Source organism: Balaenoptera ricei, chromosome 11 (genome assembly GCF_028023285.1).
Source record: "Balaenoptera ricei isolate mBalRic1 chromosome 11, mBalRic1.hap2, whole genome shotgun sequence".
NCBI classification, from domain to species: Eukaryota; Metazoa; Chordata; class Mammalia; order Artiodactyla; family Balaenopteridae; genus Balaenoptera; species Balaenoptera ricei.
Window position 1 is genome coordinate 17,596,566 of NC_082649.1, and position 22,494 is coordinate 17,619,059.

A 22,494-nucleotide genomic window follows, 5' to 3' on the forward strand; every position below is an offset into this window, starting at 1 on the left:
TAATGATGATGATGACAGCATTTATTGAGTGCTTATTATGTGCTAATCCCTTTACATCTGTTGTCTCACTTGTTTCATAGCAAGTCTAAGACGTAGATATCACTTTATTCTTTAAAAAGATGAGGAAACTGAGGCCTGGAGAGATGAAGCAAAGTACCTCTGCTCGCACATCCTAATAATTGACAGAATGAGGACTCTAGCCTGTCCACTGCATTTGAAAACCTGTGCCTTTAACAAGTACCCTCTACTAACAAAAAAAGGAGAGAGGAAAATAAAGTGGTTTTTGTCCTGTAGCTGAAATTCCATATTACAAATAATATGATTTAGAATCCAGGCTACCTGTTTTTATCAATGTAATTAGAATAAATAATGAAATGTTAGAATACTTTTAAATGGGAGAAGAAAACTCTAAATAAGAGGCATGGATAAGAATCAAAAGTTTTGCAGTTTGAATTTTATAGAATTGGGTAGGAATTATAATGGTTGCTTTTTTCTTTTTAAATACAAACATGCCTATCTTAGTGGAAATTCAATTTACAGAATTCAAATGATAATTATCATGAATGAATTTATTCATGAACTAAATTCTCAATGAATTTATTAACAATGAAAGAATTTATTCTTTTAAAGAATAAATTTGAAATACATTCTTGGGCTTCCCTGGTGGCGCAGTGGTTGAGGGTCTGCCTGCCAATGCAGGGGACACGGGTTCGAGCCCTGGTCTGGGAGGATCCCACATGCCGCGGAGCAACTGGGCCCATGAGCCACAATTACTGAGCCTGCGCTTCTGGAGCCTGTGCTCCACAACAAGAGAGGCCGCAATAGTAAAGAGGCCCGCGCACCGCGATGAAGAGTAGACCCCGCTTGCCACAACCAGAGAGAGCCCTCGCACAGAAACGAAGACCCAACACAGCCATAAATAAGTAAATAAATAAATTAATTTAAAAAAAAAAGAAATACATTCTTATGAAATAAATTCTTATGAAAGAATAAATGTAAAGAATTAAGGAAAGTCCCCAAATGTAAAGAATTTGGAAGTTCCAAGCTACCACCTTGTCCATACCTCTTTTTATACAAAATAACAGGAATGATCACCTATTAAGGTTTAAACAAAATCAGTCCTATGCCTGACACCATCCTCTGATGAATTCATCCCCTAATGAGATCACTTGTCATTATTTATAGAAAAAAAATTCTTAGAACAGAAGAGTAAACACAGGTACAAATTGCAAATGTGTTCCCTAGCTTTCTGATTCTGGCCCTCCAGACACAGGCCAAGATGGGCAAGACAGGAATGACCCATTAAACATTCATTTATTCAGCAAATACTCACTGAGTTTCTACTCTATACCCTATATTGAGTTACAACCTAGGAGTCCAGCAACAAAGAAAAACAAAGGAAAGAAAAAGAAAAGAAAGACAAAAAACAATGTTCCTATTCTTAGAGCTTACAGTATTGTGAGGAATACAGCTGAGTGAATAGGCAATTCGTGTATAGTGTTAGAAGTGCTTTAATAGGGAAATAACAGGGTTCTTTTTTTTTTTAACTGAAGTAGAGTTGATTTACAATGTTGTGTAAATCTCTGCTGTACAGCAAAGTGACTCAGTTATACATATATAGACATTCTTTTTTTAAAAAATTATTTTCCATTATGGTTTATCCCAGGACATTGGATATAGTTCCCTGTGCTGTACAGTAGGACCTTGTTGTTTATTCATTCTAAATGTAATAGTTTGCATCTACCAACCCCAAACTCCCAGTCCATCCCTCTCCCTCCCCCACCCCCTTGGCAACTACAAGTCTGATCTCCATGTCTGTGAGTCTGTTCCTGTTTCATAGATAGGTTCATTTGTGGCATATTTTAGATTCCACATATAAGTGATATCATATGGTATTTGTCTTTCTCTTTCTGACTTACTTCACTTAGTATGATAATCTCTAGTTGCATCCATGTTGCTACAAATGGCATTATTTCATTTTTTTATGGCTGAGTAGTATATATGTACCACATCTTTTCTATCCATTCATCTGTCAACAATAGACATTTAGGTTGTTTCCATGTTTTGTCTATTGTGAATAGTGCTGCTATGAACATAGGGGTGCATGCATCTTTTTGAATTATAGTTTTGTCAGGGTATATGCCCAGGAGTGGGATTGCTGGATCATATTGTAATTCTATTTTTAGTTTTCTGAGGAACGTCCGTACTGTTTTCCATAGTGGCTGCACAGGGTGCTCTTTTTAACAGGTCCCCATAAGTGAAAGGTTAAGGAAAGCTTCTCAATTCTGAATTGAGACCTGAAAAGTTTACTGTGGTGGTGATATTATCAAATTTGCATACTTGAAAGATCACTGCTTGCAGGGAAGAGAAAAGACTGAAGGGGGACAATAGTGAAGGGCAGTATGAGAGTGCTGCAGTGATCCTGGCTAGAGAGGATGGCGGTGGGTACCGGGGAAATGGCAGCCGGGCTGGAGAGAAGTGGCTAGATTCTCAAGATGATGATGAAGTAGAATTAATAGAATTTGGTAATTAACTGGAAGAAGGAAGGGATTGGAAAGAAGGATGATATCTTACTTTGGTTTTCCCCAGAAACAGATCTCAAGGAAAAGGTTCAAGGGCAAGTACTTCATTTGAGAAGAACAGGGAATATGGGTAGGAAAATGAGGAAGTGCTATCAAGGAGGAAATATAGCCAAGAAAGAGTGCTTTATCAAGCCAACTATGCTATTAATGTCATGGAGAAATCCTGGGAAATGCTATAAAACAAATGTCTCAGAGTTCTCCCACCCAAGAGGTTGAGGAGCTGGGGAATTTATAAACCAATTGCCATGAGTCACTGGCTGATAGGTTTAATACCCCAGCATTTCCAGCCTGTTCTGCACAGACAGAGCAGCTTTCTGTTGCTTCTTTAAAGGCCCTCAGGCAAAAAAGACATAGATACAGGCCTTCGGAAATGGGCAGGAGCACAGGGAATGGTGAGGCCCAAAGAATATTTGCTACAGATGACACTCAGTCTCTGCTGTGGGTCAGTAGGGTAATAAGGATGAATTGAGATGGGGAACCCAGGGGTTAAAGCAAGACAGAAGGGTAGTGGGGAATAGAGATTATGAGTTTCATTTTTGGCATGGTTCATTTGAGGTGCTCATGGGACATCTAAGTGAAGGTGTTTAGGAGACAGTTGGATACGTGAATATGAGCCTTTGGAGAGCAATATGATCTACAGTTACAGATCTGGAAACTATCAGCATGTAAATTCATGAAATCCCATGGGAAATTGTATAGAGTAAGGAACAATGATGGGCAAGGGCAGGAAGCAAAGATCACTAATATTTAAGGGACAGTGAAAGGAGGAGAAGTCTGCAAAGAATAAGACACATCAGAGAGTTATAAGAAAAACCAGAAGTACTGGGTATCTAGAAGCTAAGAAGAGAAATTTAAGAAGTAGAAAGTAAAAATATGTCACCTGCTGTTGAAAAAGCAAGAATAATAAAAGACAAAACAATGTTATTAGATTCAGCAACAAGCAAGTCTTCAATGATCTTGGAGTGGTTGGTTGAGATTCTATTACGTCGAAGAATGCATGTGTGTGAGTCATTGTAAACAGCAAAGGTAGATAACTCAGGAAGTTTACCTGAGAATGGGAGGAGCTGCAGAAAACAGAGATTGAAGGTTTAGTACCTGTAAAATACTGTAAAATGAAACATATTATAATGGTTTAAAAAAACTGAAGGTGACCATCAGGTTAAGGGAAGAGTTGTTGGTGACAGAAGGATTGTTTGTTTATAGAAAATGAAAGCGACAAAATTTTGATGAGAAAGAGCCAATGAAGGGGCTGGAGAGTGAAGCTACAGGTGAAATGATTCAAAGCCACGGAGTTCGCTAGAAGACGGAAAGGGGACTGAGTCCAGAGACAGGGGCGGGGAAGACCTGACATGGACTTTGTTTCCTTTGTTGCAACTGGCAAGAAGAAAAGTGCTGGGTGCAGATCAAGGCTAATTTGTAGATTTGGTGGCATGAAGTTAAGAAGGTACCTGTGTATTTTCTCCATGAACCAAGAGTTGAAGAGAAAGGTGTGAATGAGGGGGAATCAGTGATGTCACAGGATTAAGGAGCTGATGGCTAGAATGAAATGCCTCTGCAGGGAACTGAGAGAAAGCTGATGAGGAAAACAGCTGTGTGAGCTCCTCTCACAGTGCTCAGGTGTGAGCCCAGAGACCAAATAGTTGGACTTTTTCAAGATTGGGTTTCAACAAGTGAGTGGAAGAGAGGGGTGACAGGGCAAGAGAGTTGCAAGGTGGCTGAAGTGATGACAATAGAAAATCAAAACAAACAGGGAAGAATTAAAGATAGGAGGAAAGGATGGACAGAAGCAATTCATGGGAATGGCGTTCCAGGTTCTGATCAAGGGATTCTATTTCCAGGGTTTGGGGTAAGGAGAGAGCACACTAGGAGGGAGACTAGTTACAGACAGGCACCTGTTGTAAATTGATGAAAGTTGACCAGCATTGACTAGTTTGTCATGGTAGAGGGATAAAGCAGGAGATGGCTCAGAAACAAGTGAGGAAGGAAACAAGGCTGCCATGGCTGAGATGAGAAATGGCTGGATTTCCTTCCCATTTAGGTCACCACAGAGCACTGAGTACTCCAATAAAAATTAATTATTAAAAAAAAAAAAAAGAAAGAAAGAAATGGCTGGGCCAGAGTCTAACTAAAGAGCTAATTCAATGGTCATGGTATGGCCATTGTTCTGTCTCTCTACTATGAGCTGAATTGTCTTCTCCAAAAAGATACGTTGAAGACCTAACTCCTGGTTCCTGTGAATGTGACCTTCTTTGGAAATAGGGTCTTTGCAGATGTAGTCAAGATTCAGTGGCCCCTAAGCCAATATGACTTATAAGAAGAGGCAGAGAGACACAGATAAAGACACACAGGGAGAACACCATGTGACAACAGAGGCAGAGATTGGAGTGATGTGTTTATAAGCTAAGGGACGCCAAGGATTGGTGGCAACACCAGAAGCTAAGAGAAGGGCATGGAACAGATTCTTCCCTAGGGCCCTTAGAGAAAGCATGGCCCTGCTGACACCCAGATATCAGACTTCTAGCATCCAGAACTGTGAGAGAATATATTTTTGTTGTTTAAGGCCACGTTAATTGCAATATCTTGTTACAGTGGCCCTAGGAAACTAATATACCCTCTATGCTTATATATAACTTAGCCGGGGTCATGGGTATATTTCCTAATGTCACAGGGCACCGACAGAAGTCAGACTGTGGTCAACAGATACTGGGGCAATTCTCCATTTTTAAGTAGAAACTGGACCTTTTCGTTCTTATTAAGTGTTGTTTTCAACTCTCTTCCAGTGATACAGTAATTCAATGTACTGTTATTCCCAAGCAAAGATGTTCAAAGGTTAAGTTCATCCAGTAGGAAGAGAACTAAAAAGAAAGGCAAAATGCCTTCTATGTAAATTTAGAAGTGTTAGGATATTTTAGACTAGAGTCAGTCATAGTACCAGAATATCTGGTGTTTACTGTATTTTTTACTTTCAAAAGGAAGTCAGTGCACTTTTTCTGGTGACAGTACATGCCCATTTTGTGTACTAGAACTTTTTTTTTCACAGCAATATTGACACACGATTTAATGTTCCCATTTCTACTGATTGATTTGGCACAAACAATGCATTTCTGTGCCAATGAATAAGAATAGATCTACGTGACCCTTTTCTCTCTCTTACTAACTTGCACACACAGACACATATAAAACAGAAAATATATCAGTATTTTTCATATGAGCAAATATTGAGAATAATAATTTAATTCATGAATTAATGAATTAATACCCCATGGATTGCTCCCCAAAGGCTCAAAGTCAGGATCCTTTTTTTTTTTTTAGTATTTATTTATTTACTTTTGGCTGCATTGGGTCTTCGTTGCTGCACGCGGGCTTACTCTAGTTGTGGCGAGCAAGGGCTACTCTTCGTTGCAGTGCACGAGCTTCTCATTGCAGCGGCTTCTCTTGTTGCAGAACATGGGCTCTAGGCGGACGGGCTTCAGTAGTTGTGGCATGCGGGCTCAGTAGCTGTGGCTCGCAGGCTCTAGAGTGCAGGCTCAGTAGTTGTGGCGCATGGACTTAGTTGCTCTGCAGCATGTGGGATCTTCCCGGACCAGGGCTCGAACCCATGTCCCCTGCAATGGCAGGCGGATTCTTAACCACTGCGCCACCAGGTAAGTCCCTTTTTTTTTCTTTTATAAATTTATTTCAGGATACTTTTATTAGCCAAAGACTAGATGAAAATTCAAGCTTTTCTGTGGCCTTCAAATGTTGCTAGGTTTTCAGCTTTACACGAATTATTTAAAACTTAAAGTTATAAACAGTTTATATAAATCAGGGAGGCAAACACAACCACCCTCAGGAGTTGGGCAGGTAATAAAAATAACTGAAGTGGACCTGATTGTATTCTCGGGACATACTCTGTTTACACATTAAACACGCAGCTTTACTTCCACCCACAAATGTGTTTTCTCCCACTTTTCTTGAAACACAAGGCCCTGCTCAGTCTACCTTTCATTTTTTCATTTTTGCAGAGGCTCGGCTGTAAAATTATTTCACCATTCTATGAATTCTGTAAAGAGAACCAACAGGGCAAGCATCAGGCTGACTGGCTGGAGGGCTGAGGCCTCGGTGGTAAAAAGAAGACAGTGAGGAAGCTCAGGCTTCAAGTGAGGGGAGCAGGTCCCCCTGGGCTCCAGCTGGTCCTGCCCAAGTAGGACTGTGCGCCCACAATTAGGAGACAGATTTTTCTGCTGTTTGTTTGTTTGTTTAATAAATAAATATTTATTTATTTATTTTTGGCTGCGTTGGGTCTTCGTTGCTGCGTGCAGGCTTTCTCTAGTTGTGGTGAGCGGGGGCTACGCTTCGTTGCAGCGCGCAGGCTTCTCACTGCAGTGGCTTCTCTTGTTGTGGAGCACGGGCTCTAGGCGCACGGGCTTCAGTAGTTGTGGCGCACGGGCTTAGTTGCTCCGTGGCATGGGGGATCTTCCCGGACCAGGGCTCGAACCCATGTCCCCTGCACTGACAGGTGGATTCTTAACCACTGCGCCATCAGGCAAGCCCGATAGACCAATTTTTAAAGGGATTTAATACAAAATCTCCAGATTTCTAAATGTCAGATATTAATCCCTTCCCTCCCATCCCCTCCCCTTCTCTTTTTTTTTTTTATACACACCATGATGTCCAAAACAGTTTGAAGCAAAACCAAACATGTCTGGGAGCAGATTTAGCCAATGGGATGCTAGTTCACAACCTTTGCTGAATATTGTTTTCTTGTGTGGTAAAATATATATAACATAAATTTTACCATTTTAACTACTTTTCAGTGTATATTTCTGTGGCATGAAGTACGCCCACAAACTTGTACAACCATCACCACCATCCATTTCCAGAATAGCTTCATCACCCCAAGGAGAATCTCTATACTCATTAATCTGCTATATGTATTTTTATTATCAACTTTAAAATGGAAAGAGAGCTTGAAAATGAAAATGTCGCCCAAAGTTACCATATTTGATGTTAAAACAAAACCCTTCAGATTTCAGTGTTAGGCTAAGTGCTCACCTTCTTCCAAAAACCATTCAGGAGTTAAATTCTCTGCCAGATATTAAAAGTCTCTCCAGAAATCCTTTATCTCATCATCTCTCAGCTCATACCTGCTTACCACATCCATCATTCCATTTGACCCAACTCTGGACGTCATTACAGCCTTGAAAATGTCTGCTCTGTGCTCAACCAACTTTCCGATCTCTCCACCTTGCTCTCCCCACTCTTTCCACCTCTGCCTCGGTAAAACCTAAGCCTGTCCAAGAACATCACTTCCCCTGTAGCCCTCTTAAGTAGAAACTGCTTATTCTCACTTCAGGTTTGGTAGTTGGGTCCATGTTTGCCTACTTTCAGACATTAAACTTGCTTCCTCCCTCTCCTTTGAGACCCATACCATTCAGCCGAGTCACACTTTCCTCCTCTTTATTGTTGTCACCTGCTGTCACTTCTCTTCATTCACTTGAGATTTCAACACCTGGCTTCCAATCTTCCAGTACACCTTAACTCCTGTCATCATTTAAGACCACTTCAACATATACTGGAGACCCATGCAAAATGGAGAGCTGTTAGTTCTGCCTCAGCAACCTATAAAAATCACAGAATCGGATGTCCCATTCTCAAATAAAACTTTTACTTTCAGCTTATTCAAACCATCACCCCTCTCTTCCACCATCTTCCATCTCATGAAGACTTCCAATCCAGAACCCCATGGCTTTCTCTTTGCCCATGAGCCCCTCTTGCCTTTACTTCTCTATTTTTTTTTCCAATCTAATCTATCTTTATTTTTATTTATTTATTTATTTATTTTTGTTATTTTTAAATTATTTTTTTATTTTTGGCTGTGTTGGGTCTTCACTGTGGCATGTGGGCTCTTCATTGCGCCGTGTGAGCTTCTCTCTAGTTGTGGTGTGCGGGTTTTCTCTCTCTAGTTGTGGCGCGTGGGCTCCAGAGCACGTGGGCTCTGTAGTTTGTGGCAGGCGGGCTCTCTAGTTTAGGTGTGCAGGCTCAGTAGTTGTGGCGTGCGGGCTTAGTTGCCTCACGGCATGTGGGATCTTAGTTCCCCGACCAGGGATCAGACCCGCGTCCCCTGCATTGGAAGGCAGATTCTTTACCACTGGACCACCAGGGAAGTCCCTACTTCTCTATTTATTTAGATACTTACAGTCCCTCAGTATAATAACTCCTTTGTAAACACTATAGTAATCCCCATGCTTCTTTGTCCTCTGTCAAACACACCAAACCCCAACCCTAGATGAACCCAACCATCTATCTTTTTGTTCTCATGATCAAACTGGAGAAAACACACAACTGAACTGATTGGTTTCAATGAAAAGTCAACATCTCCAACCTAAACACTGCTTGGCAACCTAAATATGTATCTCCAGTAAACTCACTTGATCATTTTCCTAATGATTATTTTGTACTTCCCTACTATTCTCAAATCATTTTCTCCCTCATCTCCATAAAAGAGCCCACCACTAAGTTCTATCAATTTTACCTCCAAAATGTACCCCAAACCATTCACTTCTCTCCTTTGTTGCTACTCAAACCATCATCATCTCTAGACTGGGTTACCACTGTTGTCTTCTAAAGATTCTCCCTGCTATCTTATTGCCCTCCCCATGAATCTTCCACAGAGTGATTACAGTGAAGTTTTTTTTAAATTGAGTTATAGGGCTTCCCTGGTGGCACAGTGGTTGAGAATCTGCCTGCCAATGCAGGGGACACGGGTTCGAGCCCTGGTCTGGGAAGATCCCACATGCCACGGAGCAACTGGGCCCGTGAGCCACAATTACTGAGCCTGCGCGTCTGGAGCCTGTGCTCTGCAACAAGAGAGGCCGCGATGGTGAGAGGCCCGCGCACCGCGATGAAGAGTGGTCCCCACTTGCCGCAACTAGAGAAAGCCCTCGCACAGAAACGAAGACTCAACACAGTCATAAATAAATAAATAAATAAATAAAAGAACGTGAATTTCTAATAAAAAAAAAAATTGAGTTATAGTTGATGTACAATATTATACACAGTAAGTTAGAGTGTACAATATAGTGATTCACAATCTTTAAAGGTTATACTTCATTTTATAGTTATTATAAAATACTGGCTATATTCCCAGTGCTGCACAATATATTCTTGTAGCTTATTTTATACATAATAGTTTGTACCTTTTAATATCCTACCCCTATATTGCCCCCGCTCCCCTCTCCCCACTGGTAACCACTAGTTTTTTCTCTGTATTTGTGAGTCTGCTTCTTTTTTGTTATCTTCACTAGTTGTATTTTTAAGATTCCACATATAAGTGATATCATACAGTATTTGTCTTTCTCTGTCTGACTTATTTCACTTAGCATAATACCCTCAAAGACCATCCATGTTGTTGCAAATGGCAAATTTTCGCTCTTTTTCATGGCTGAGTAGTATTCCAGTGTGTGTGTGTGTGTGTGTGTGTGTGTGTGTGTGTGTGTGTATACACACCACATCTTCTTCATCCATTTGTCTGTTGATGGACACTTAGACTTCTTCCATATCTTGGCAATTGTAAATAATGCTCCTATGAATATTGGGGTGCACATATTTTTTCAAATTAGTGTTTTTGTTTTTTTCAGATATATACCCAGGAGTGAAATTGCTGGGTCATATGGTAGTTCTATTTTTAGTTTTTTGAGAAAATGCCATACTGTTTTCCACAGTGACTGCACCAATTTACATTCCCACCAACAGTGTACGAGGATTCCCTTTTCTCCGCACCCTCTCCAACATTTATTATTTGTAGACTTTTTGATGATGGCCATTCTGATCAGTGTGAGGAGATACCTCATTATAGTTCTGATTTGCATTTCTCTAATAATAAGTGATGTTGAGCATATTTTCATGTGCCTGTTGGCCATCTGTAAGTCTTCTTTGGAAAAATGTCTATTCAGATCTTCTGCCCATTTTTAATTGGGTTATTTGTTCTTCTGATGTTGAGCAGTATGAGCTGTTTATATATTTTGGATATTAACCCCTTATCGGTCAAATCATTTACAAATATATTCTCCTATTCAGTAGGTTGTCTTTTCATTTTGTCAGTGGTTTCCTTTGCCACTTTTATTGAACATAGTATTGGAAGTCTTAGCCACAGCAATCAGACAAGAAATAAAAGGAATCAAAATTGGAATGAAAGAAGTAAAACTGTCACTGTTTGCAGGCATGATATTATACATAGAAAATCCTAAAGATGCTACCAGAAAACTACTAGAGCTCATCAATGAATTCAGTGAAGTTGCAGAATACAAAATTAATATACAGAAATCTGTTGCATTTCTATACACTAACAATGAACTATCAGAAAGAGAAATTAAGGAAACAATCCCATTTACCATCACACTAAAAAGAATAAAATACCTAGGAGTAAACCTAAGGAGGTAAAAGACCTGTACTCCAAAAACTATAAGACACTGATTAAAGAAATTGTGAAGACACAAACAGATGGAAAGATATACCTTGTTATTGGATTGGAAGAATTAATATTGTTAAAATGACCATACTACCTAAGGCAACCTACAGATTCAGTGCAATCCCTATCAAAATACCAATGGCATTTTTCACAAAACTAGAACAAATAATTTTAAAATTTGTATGGAAACACAAAAGACCTCAAATAGCCAAAACAATCTCGAGAAAGAAGAACAGGGTTGGAGGAATCCCTCTCCCACTCTGTGGCTTCAGATTACACTACAAAGCTACAGGAATCAAACAGTATGATACTGGTACAGAAACAGACACATAGACCAACAGAACAGGATAGAGAGCCCAGAAAGAAACCCATGCACTTATGGTCAATTAATCTTCAACAAGGGAGGCAAGAATATATAATGGAGAGAAGACAGTCTCTTTAATAAGTGGTGCTGGGAAAACTGGACAGCTACATGTAAAAGAATGAAATTAGAACATTCTCTAACCTCATACACAAAAATAAACTCAAAATGAATTAAAGACCTAAATATAAGACTGGAAAGCATAAAACCCCTGGAGGAAAACAAAGGCAGAACACTCTTTGGCATAAATTGTAGCAACAGTTTTGCATCTGTCTCCTAAAGCAAAGGAAATAAAAACAAGAATAGAGTGAAGTTTTTAAAATGTTAATCAGGTCATGCCATTCACTTATTTAAAATCAATCCATGACTCCCTATTGCATTTAGAATAAAATCTAAGCTCCTTAATATAACCCAGTACCCTGAATGGTCTGGGTCTTACCCACCACTCCTTTTCTTCTGTGCCACTTTCTTCCTTGCTCATTACATGCTAGTCACACTGGTTCATGTACCAAGCTTTCCTTTCTCCTGCCTTGGCCCATTTCGTTCCCTCTACCTGGTGTGCTCTCCCTGCCTCTCCCACATTCCTCACCATTCTTAACCTGGACAACTTGGTCTCATACTTAACGACTCAACCTTAGACAAGTCTGCCCTGACCAACTCCATTAAATTATGCTCTACTCTACCTTCTCACATGTTTAATTTTTCCTTACAATGCTTACACACTTATTTCTGTGTGTATTCATCTCATTTCTGACTCTTTGATCAGACAGTTTCTTGAGGTTAGGAACCATATCTAATTCGATTTCCACTACATACTGGTTCCTGACAGAGTATAAGTGTCCCAGAAGTTTTTGTTGAATTAATGTTGAATGAAAATTCATTCCTGATTCAGTACGGGAGAAGGGAGAAGGTATAGAAAAAGAAAAAGGTGGGAGAGATATTTTACAACTATTTCGGTATGATTACTGACACTCCTTTTTGTTTTTATAAAAACAAACAAAAAAACCCACCCTACTTCCAGTACTTCAAAAAAAATCATACTGTACTTGGGCTAGAAGAAACCTTACTACAATTACTTCAAATTATAGACGAAGGAATTGTATTTTGTGACTTATTTTAACTATAGGGTTATATCTTTGCTAATGCTTTAAAGCAGGAGTCCGTAAACTATGGCTGGCAGGCCAAATCTGGCCTGCCACCTATTTTTGTAAATAAAATTTATTAGAACACGGCCATGGTCACTTGTTTATATATTGTCTATATCTGCTTTTGCACTACAGCAACAGAGTTAAGTAGCTGTGATAGAGAATACGGCCTTCAAGCCTAAAATATCTGCTGTCTGGCCCTTTACAGATGATGTCTGCTGACTCCTGCTTTAAAGTATTGAAAAGTAGGTTTTCTTTAAATAACTTTTGTCTTTTTCTGATTGTTTTTATCTTTTCTATTGAGGCATATGGAGACTAAAGGCATAAACAGCACTGATCTTTAGTGAACTGCTCAATTCATTTTTACACATGTATACACCCATTTAAACACTACTCAGATAAATGTACTGAATATTTCAAGTATTCTCTAAGGTTCTTTCATGGCCATGTCCAGTCAACTCCTCATGGACAGTGTCCTTAGTGTCTTCTAAGTTCTATCACTAACAATTAGATTTGCCTGTCCTATACTGCCTTAGCACTCAGCAAATATTCTCTGGGAGAAAATGGCTATTTGATGATCCTGTAGATTCCAGTTTGCCCATGCCAATCAACATGGATAGAAAAAATTTTGGTTTTCCCCTTTCCTTTACTACGACAGCCTATGACCAGACTCAGCAGATGCTCCCAGGCAAGAAAATGCCCAGCAGCCTTAGCCTCTTCTCTCCCTAAAATGTATTTCTTCTAATCTTATATTCTTCTCGCCAATATTTTTTAAAAATATGACTTTGTAATTTCTTTTGTTCTAGTTGTGATAGCTTTCTGCTACTACCACATCATACTCAGAAACAGAAATGTTCATGTCTTTAATAATTTTTTTAATCTTAATGTGGCTTAAATAAAAAACAAAGAAAAATATCCTAAAATATTAGTCCAGATACAACTTTTTCCTGGTAGAGTGTAATTTTGATTTTAAATGCAGCTGAAAGGAGAATGAGATTCACTTACAATAAATCCACTTTATAGCAAATTTAGATGAGGTTTATCAATTCCAAAATAACGTGGAACAGATTTCTAGTGTTCACTCATACCCGTTTTTCCTCTTTCCTGGGGCAGAGAGGACAGCCATATTTCCAAGCCTTCAGGCAGGGCCATGTGTCCGGTTATGTCCAATGAACTATGAGCATAAATGAAATGTGTCGCTTTCAAGAAGAGGCATTTAAACATGAGGAAGAGTTCTCTATGCTCTCCCTTTCATGACAACCAGGAAGGTCACAAGTTTAGATATACAGCCACTCAGCCTGGTTCTCTAAGCCACTGCTGGGAAAGGGAGCCACTTTGGAGAGTTGCTGGGCTCACAGTGGACTTTGCATCAGTAAGAAAGAACTTTAATGTGTCGAGTCATTGAGTTTTCGGGACACATCTACATCTCAGCATTGTCCATCCTATAATGGCAAATACAGCAAGGAATACCTAAACTCACACAAAGACACAGCATTTTCTCAGATTACTGTTTTTTTAAAATCCTCCAAATTCTAATATTCTAGAAACTGTTGTTTGGATTACTAGATGTTATAGGCAATGGTTATCACGATAAAATTATTTCTAAGGGAAAGTTAGTGAAGAATACCTTTTAGTTACAAGGTATGCAGTTTCCTCTGGAGTCTTTTTTTTCCTTTCCATTTTACCTTTGAGGCATATACATGAAAGGAAAAACTATATCTATTCTGAGCTAAGCTATACCATACCTTAAACTTGAAGTAATTTTAGTGATACTATTGTACATATTAACATCAGGGACTTTCCAGTCTCAGGAAATTAAAGCTATATGTTTAAAGGGGGCAGCAAATTTTAACCTTTAGTTCTTCCTTTTCTCATCCATCATACCATACTCTGTAGCCGAGAGCACTGCATTTAAACCTTCCCTACTCAAAGTGATCTTCTCTTTTACCCCTTTCCTTAACCCCTCCCACTCATGTTAAAACCTACTTGAACCTACTAGAAAAGCTATTGTAAACAACTGTACTGTAAGCTGTTATTGCCTAATAGTAGCTCAATGCAACACCTTCTTGGATAATCTGCATTTTAATTAGAAAAATATATATTATAACCTAAAGGGATGAGCTTTGCTGTTATTTATTGGTCGGTGGGGGGAAAGGTTAAGATGTCAGAAGGGAGGATTAAAGATCTTCCCATTTTTCATCAAAACACCTTCTTGGATGGCTACTTATTCGACCTATACTTGAAGGCCATCCTTGAGTAGTCAGTGCTCTAAGCAGGACTACTGGTAACTGTCTGTGATGGTTAATTTTATGTGTCAACTTTACTAAGTCATGAGGTACCCAGAACATTTGGTCAAACATTGTTCTGAGTGTTTCTGTGAAGGAGTTTTTGTGAAGGTTTCCATGAAGGTTTTCCCTAACGTGGGTGGGCCTCAACCAGTTGGTCGAAGGAAGGCCTGAAGATAACAAAAAAACTGACTCTCCCCCAAGTAAGAGAGAATTCCCCCTGCCCGACTGCCTGCACACTGGGACACTGGCTTTTTTCCTGCATTAAGACTCCAACTGAAACATCAGCTCTTCCTGGGGTCTTGAGTCTCTTGGCCTTTGGACTAAAACCACACCATTGGCTTTTAAATCTTGAGAGTTGTCAGCCATATATACTACATATATACGGCTATACATATATACTATATACATATAGTATATATATATTAGTTCTGTTTCTCTGCAGAACCCTAACTAGTACACCATCCCATGGCATTAGAATCACACCCTGTATGTGACCACTACACTTTTCCAGGGTCTAGAGAGTTGATACTCATCCCACCTCCAACAATTGACTGAAAGAAATTTACAAGCAGGAGCAATGACTAAAAAGCCAAGATAAGCTAAAGAATCAAATAATTGAAGGCTTACTATGGTTGGTCTGTTTACTGATCATAAGTAAATAAATGAAGCAATAGCAGAAAATGAAAAGTGAGACCAGGAAGAAGGAAAAAGAAAAAAGAAAATAATGGAGAGAAACACACTAGCCAGGAAAGGCCACAGACAGCAGAAGGAGTGACAGAGATGACAGACAAACAACAGTGCTGGTGGCAGCAGTTCTCCTGAGAGGAGAAAGAATTTCAGGAAAATCTGGGAAATGGTAAAGGAGCCCAACTTGCAACGAGAATAGATAAGCTAGCTGGGTTATTCAAGTCCAGCTAACCCCTATATCCACCATGAGCATTAATTAATATATTGATTGAACTCATAAGGAAGATCTGGAATCACTAAAGAAAGATAATCTTCTGGGTAGATTTGTATTTTAGCATCTATCACATGGTACTGTAATTACTACTACTCTGTCGTCTCTTACTGCATAACAAGCCACCCAAGACATAGTGATTTAAAACAACGATGTATTGTTCTCATAATTCTGTGCGTTGTCAATCTAGTGATTCTTCTACCGGACTCATCTGGGATCACTCATGTGGCTGTAGTCATCTGACAATCCTACTGAAGTCCAAGATAGCCTCAGTCACATGCCTGGGACACTAGCGCTGGCAAGGCATCACTTTCTCCCCATAGGGCCTTTTATCCTCCCATAAGTCAGACTAGCTTCTTCACAACACAATGCTCTTTAGATTTCCAGTGGCCAAACCCCAAAGTGCAGGCACTTATCAAGCCTCTGCATGGGTCATGCTTGCTAATGCCCCATTGGTCAAAACAAGTCATGTGACCAAATCCTGAGTGGATGGGGTAAGATCCACGAAAGGCATAAATACCAGAAGGCTGATTTATTGCAAGAATCCACATCATCCACTGTGAATTTAAGACTTTGGTATATCAATAGCATTCCCATTCCTTAGTACTTGCCTGGCACCCTTAATTCATAATTCACATCTGGACAGTACTCCCTAGGGAGAATTTTGGAACTTTTAGACAACATTTTGGATGTTCTGGTGAAATACAGTCTGGGCATGCACATTTTAAATGTATATTATTGTATTATAAATTTTGTGCCTATTTCTCCTTTATATTGTAGTTTGAGCATTATGTTGGTTCAAAAAATATATTAAATCATAGTAGGTTATATTATCTACAAATTTTCTCTCAGGATAGTAAAGTTACATTACAAAACACTGGTTCTGATAAGGCAGTGTTTGGGTGTGATATTTGTGAAATTAATGAGTTAAGTTTGAGCGTTTATGAACTAGGCTTCAGTTACTTGGGGACCCTTCTAGCCCAGATTAAGTGTCACTAAATTATTATTTTAAAATTGTTACTGTTAATTTTGATCTCTGTGTTCTGAGAATGTGGGACGGGAAGCACGGGGAGGGGGGATCACTCATCCTTAAGAAAGCAGAGGAAAATCACAGAACTTTCATGCCTTACTCTGCCAGACTCATCACCTCTCCAGACCCCCAAACCGCCTCAACCGCCCTCCCTGGCACGGCGAATTTTCTTACAGATAATCGTTCGAATTGTGAATTTATTTTACAATGTACAACATACGCAGCGGAACAGATGGTGCGCTCCTGAGCCCAGCAGCTGGAGGGGACACTCGGCACACAGTAGGGGCACCATAAACATTGACTGACTGAGTTCATTGCCTCGGTTGACTCGCAGTCATCTTCTCCCCAGGCACTATCCTTACATCTCTCCAAGCCCCCGGCCCTGGCCCGAAAGGCGGTGAGCTGGGAGCAGATGGCGAGTCCCGGGTGCCAGGTGTGCAGCGCGGTGTGGGGCATGGAGTTCTTTGGTCCCTGCTCCACTCCACCCCTCCCATCCCCATGAGCCGCCCTCGGTGCCACACGTGATGTCGGGCCGAGAGGGACCCGGGGAGGGGAGGGCTGGGAGCAAGGAGATCTGGTGCCTGGCGGAGCCCGCGCGTCCTGCGCCCGCTGCCCGCCGAGCGCCCGCCTCCCTTCGCCTCTGACCCGCGTCACCTGGCAGCCCGTGCAGTCTCCGCGCCTTCCCACCCTCCCTCTCGGCAATCGAGCGGCTTTCTTCCTCCCCCTCCCCTCTTCCTCTCGGTCTCTTATCTGACATTTTGCCTCGCTTCCCTCTGCCCACTCCCCAGCGGGTTTCCCTCCCTGGCAGACGCGCCCACCCCAGCCCGCCCTCGCACACCCTCCAATTGTAGGTCAACCCGTTTGCTAACGTTAGCTTAGGTTAGCTCTTGTTGAAGCGTTTTTCCATAAGTGAAATCAGCCGCTCCCCCCGTGGGGCTCCAACTGTAATTGCTTCGACTTGGCTGCTGCGTTGGGGGGATGGGGATCCCATGGGCTGTGCTCCCATCCACACCGCGTGCTGGGGTCACTGGGACGGTTTCGGGGAGCCCCGCGGGGGGACGGTGTTGGCAGCCCCACCCGGACGCCTGCTCCCGGGCCTGGCTGCCACGGTGGCCTGTGGAAAGCCAGGAACACGCGAATCCAAGGGGGACAAAACGAGCAGAACCCCTCCTCCAGAACGCTCTACTTCTAAGTAACTGCGCCTTGGGCGCAGCCTCTACTAGTGATTTACCCGCCAGAAGCTCCCTCTTCCCAGACCTGAGACCCGGGGCCGAGGCACTGGGGGCGTCGGTGCGCCCCTGCCATGGGGCCCTGGCACCGCCACTCCACCCCACCCCCACCCCGCCTTCCCGCACGAGGGAGGGCACCGAGGCACGCTGGCCCCTCCGAAGTCGCTGGGGACTCTTGAAGGGTCGGGTGCAACCAATTGTCAACCTCCCTTCGCCCTGCGGCTTTTTTTTCTCCCCTCGCCCGCCGCGTACACACCCTGCTCTGCCCTCCTGCAAGAGACCAGACAGCTGCACGCTCAACGGGACCAGGGAGGGGCTGCCCAGCCCGTGTACGAATGTCGCATGCCAGCCGGAGCGTGGGTTCCAGACGCACAGCGCGCACAGAGCGTTCAGGCGTCCAGAGCGAAGGCAGTGGGCGCGCTGGAGATCGGGGGCCAAGTGGCTGTCAGTTCCGGTCAGGGACGGAACTGGGCAAGGTGGCCGAGGGCCCAGCTGGCTTTGGGGGTGGGGTGGGGGGATGGAGGAGCCGAGCGCCCGGGAAACGACCCCCCCCCACCCCCCACGGCTAGCGCGGCCAATTGCAACTTCAAAGGAGGGCTAGGAGCTGGCGAGGGCGAGGGGGCGTGTGTGTTGTGTGTGTGTGTCTCTTCGGCTTCTTCCCCGGTCGTAAACCCTTAACGGAAGACGGGTGTTAAAGTGCTGCTGACAGGATCGCCTGAAACATGTTTACAGTAGGAAAGACTTTCCTCCAAAAAGCACAGCCGGAGTCGATTCCAATTTATTTCCTCCCTGTAACTGTAATCGACAGGCGAGGCTCAGCCGCCGCGGCGGAGCGACACTGAGCACCGCTAATCCCCGCCGAATCCTCGCCGAGCTCAGGGCAGGAAGAGCGCGGTGCCTGCGCCACCGAGTCGCGGCGCTCGGCGAGGCGTCGGGCCGGGGGAAACCATCTTCTGAGGAGGAGGGGCGGCCTTTCCTAGTCCTTAAGTAAGGCGCGCCTCGGAGAGAGCCTTTTAACTCGTTCCGGCTTCGGCAAGACACTGACACGGTAATTGATAATCTCCCGGTTCAGTTACTAGATCCAAACGGGAGCCAGCCTTGGCGTCCCCAGTCTTTGGGAGCTTCTGACAAGTGAACAGGAGGCGGCGGTTCGTTGCCATAAACTCTGATTTATGATTTTAAAAAGATCAGAATTCACCGACACACCCTATTAACCGCTGATCGTTTAAACTGCTACCTAAAGAAGGTAGAGTAGTGGAGGATGATAGGGGTTCGGGAGAGGAGGAAGGGGGAGAAGAAAGAAGTCCGACCGTCCCCACGTTTTCCCACGTCTGCTCGTGGGCGCAGAGAGGCTCAGCGCTGCCACCTGGCGGCTGCTTCTCCCCGGATTGGGGGCCGGCTGGTGGCAGAGCAAACCCGGGTTCCCGATGGGTGTGCCTTGCTCCTGCTTCGCGAAATGGGACAGAAGCTCGTATTCGTGCTTCAAATCTACGTGGCCCGGTGCAAACACTCATTTTCTGCTTGTTCTCATGAGAAAATTGAAAGGAAAGGAAAAGTGAGTTAGCGGTGGTATGAAATGCATACATACACCTACCAGGTGCCAGTCACTGGTTAGGAGGGGAGAGAAAATGGTAAAAATTATTAGAAATGCAGGGTTCTTATCTCTTAGTTTATTCCAAGAGTAAAAATAATTCGTGGACTTCATTTTACCTCAAATCCTATTTTGATATTTTGCAAATAAGAATTACTTCCATACATTGTTTTTCAATACAACCCCACCCCTTCCCCGGGAAGTCCAGTTCCAATACAGTTTCATCAGCCCAAAAAGATGAAGTGCAAGTTATGTTTGTCTACTTGATGGAGAAGTAAATCAGCTTCGGATGGAGGGTTCTTTTCCATAAGGTGTGGAACCAAAAAGCCTGGGGCCTTCCAGTTGGCAAAGGCCAATGACATCCAATTTCTCAGGCTTCTTCCCTGTCTGCTAAAGTAACAAAGGCAGGTTTCCCCACCCCCCTCTTTATGTTCTTTGAACTGAATAGTTTTCAGGTCAGACTAGGTCCTACAGTCACAATTTCTACAACCAAGGCAAGGCAAAATCTTGCAAATCAGTTCAAATCTAAGAGATTTGTTAAACTAATTTCCCTTCAGGTTTTTTTTCTCCCTCTATACTATAGAAATATATTTAGCAGTAGGATAGAATCTTACTTCCATCTATACCCCATACCATTTTATGGATGTGAGATTTTATGTTGTTCAGGTGTGTGAGAGCAGAAGAAAAGAAATGAATTAGCAAATATTACATTACATCTCAAATAGAGTTCCATTATTCAATGGAAACTAAATAAAATAAGATAAAATATTTACCTTAATTCAAAATTTGGAATGTCTAGCATCATTGCTAATAAAGACAATTAGTCTATTATTCTAAAACAGAAATTTTTCTGCAAAATTTTTTATCTTGGTTTACTGTTAATATGGCTTAAAGAGTAGCAATAAGAATTACTTCATGTACTGCAAAGCCAGCAGAGGGAACACTGAGTACTGATTTAGTAGGGGCCACCAAATATCTGGTATTTGGGGAAAAGTGTCAGTAATGGAAAACTGGTTACAAAGCATATGAAGTTAGGTAATGAGAACACAGAAATCTTATCTCATTATTTGGTATTCAGAGGCCTAATACATTCCAGTGTGCACATACTCAGTTTGTGAGAAAGATGACTTTAATAAAGGGCCATTTGTCACATGTTTTCTTACATTTTAAGAGGACTACTAACACATAAGAACAAACCTACTTCAGAAGTCTAAGCATTCATATATACTATAATAATCTTATAGTCAATAGAAATTACTAATATATTTCTTCATTCTAAGAAGAACTTCTTCATTTTTAACATCTCAGGTGTCTTACAACCATGGGGATGTTAGTTTCATTGGCAGTTTTTCTCCCTTAATGGCATGTGACTATGGTATGTCTTAAAGACATCGATTAGATTTGTTGAAGTATAGAAAAGACATCTAACAATAGAAATAGGCCAGTGGATATTATTTTTAGTACACACTTTAAAAACTCTGTGTGCTTTTGTGTGTGTGCGTGTGTGTGCTTTAAACATAAACAAAAGTACTCTGACTGCTTTGATTAACTTCCACCTTTCCCTGATCATATTCACTGGTAGACTCATAAATGGCTTTGGAAATATAATCAATTACATTGATTATTCACTCACCTTGACTGAAATATCACAAACTAGCCATACCCTCAAATCATGAGTTGGTGCAAATCCCAAAATAAACGTAGTATTTATTCTTTTTTTTATTCTGGTGAAAATATTGATTTTATAAATAATAGACCTCTTAGAGTAATTTTTATGTCAGATTGGTAACATGTTGGGGTGTGCTGTAGTGGGAATACTAAAGAAAATGAAAAGTGTGATGACACACCCAACTTTGTTATATGCAAAAGAGGTGCCTGTGGGTTTTTTGTTTGTTTTCAAGATTTGTTTCTCCTTCTAAAGGAAAAAATATATAACTTGGGTAACTACTGGTCAAAAATTATTTGCTTTTACCCACAAAAACATTCTTGCTTGTGGTTGATCCTCAGAGATCCAGTCAGATGTCTCCAAAGGGTGTTCTTTCCAGTAAAATTCTAAATCTGACAACCTGGGCTTCTCGCCAGCCTACATACTTCAAAAGTTTGACAAGATAAATAGAAATCTGCTGCCTAGCACTAGTTTGATCTGAATCGAAAGCTGACCTAATTGTGTTGGGTTAGCCCTACCTAACCACTTATCACTGGCCTGTAGAAAAACAGTTTACTATTATGGTGTTAGGGAAGACCAATTTTTACTAAAATTTTAATTTTCATACCTTGGAACAAACGTTTGTGGCCAAATTAACATGTATTCTGACTACCTAGGCACCTTTTCTTTGCCGCATTCTTCACGATGCTCATGAAGTTTCTTTTCAAATCATTGGGATGACAAGGTTGCCACTGTGGTCCTTGGATGGTTCACATCCATGACCTGTAATTATTTTTTCACATTGGTGGCCATCCTCGATTTTAGTCTCTTGAACAACATGCTGCTTCTACTTTAAGGAGTGTCTCTGGAATCTGAATTATCAAGGGAAGGATAATTGCATTCATTGAGGGCTTATTATACATCAAGCTCATTGAACCCTCACAACAACCCTATATAAAGTAGTTCCTAGTGTTCCCACCTCACAGATGAGGAAAACTGAGACTTGGTCGCATCCCCAGGGTCACAGGACCAGTGAGAAGGACTAGCAACCAGGTCTAATATAAATCCAGAGTTTCCATTCTCTTCTGCTACCAGTACCACTGCCTTCTACAGTTTCTCTTTGCCTTGGCCTTTTAGTTCCATTTGATTGAAGTAACAAACATAGGAGAAAAAATATATATATAGGAAAGGAGGAGGAGGGTGTGGGGGAGAGAAG

At 41.6% G+C, this 22,494-nt stretch overlaps 1 long non-coding RNA gene across 4 annotated transcripts in view; it reads right to left on the reverse strand.

Annotated features, from left to right (window-relative positions):
* Positions 1-22,494, reverse strand: part of LOC132374394 (uncharacterized) — a 139,193-nt gene that overhangs the window by 113,895 nt on the left and 2,804 nt on the right. The window lies entirely within an intron of this gene.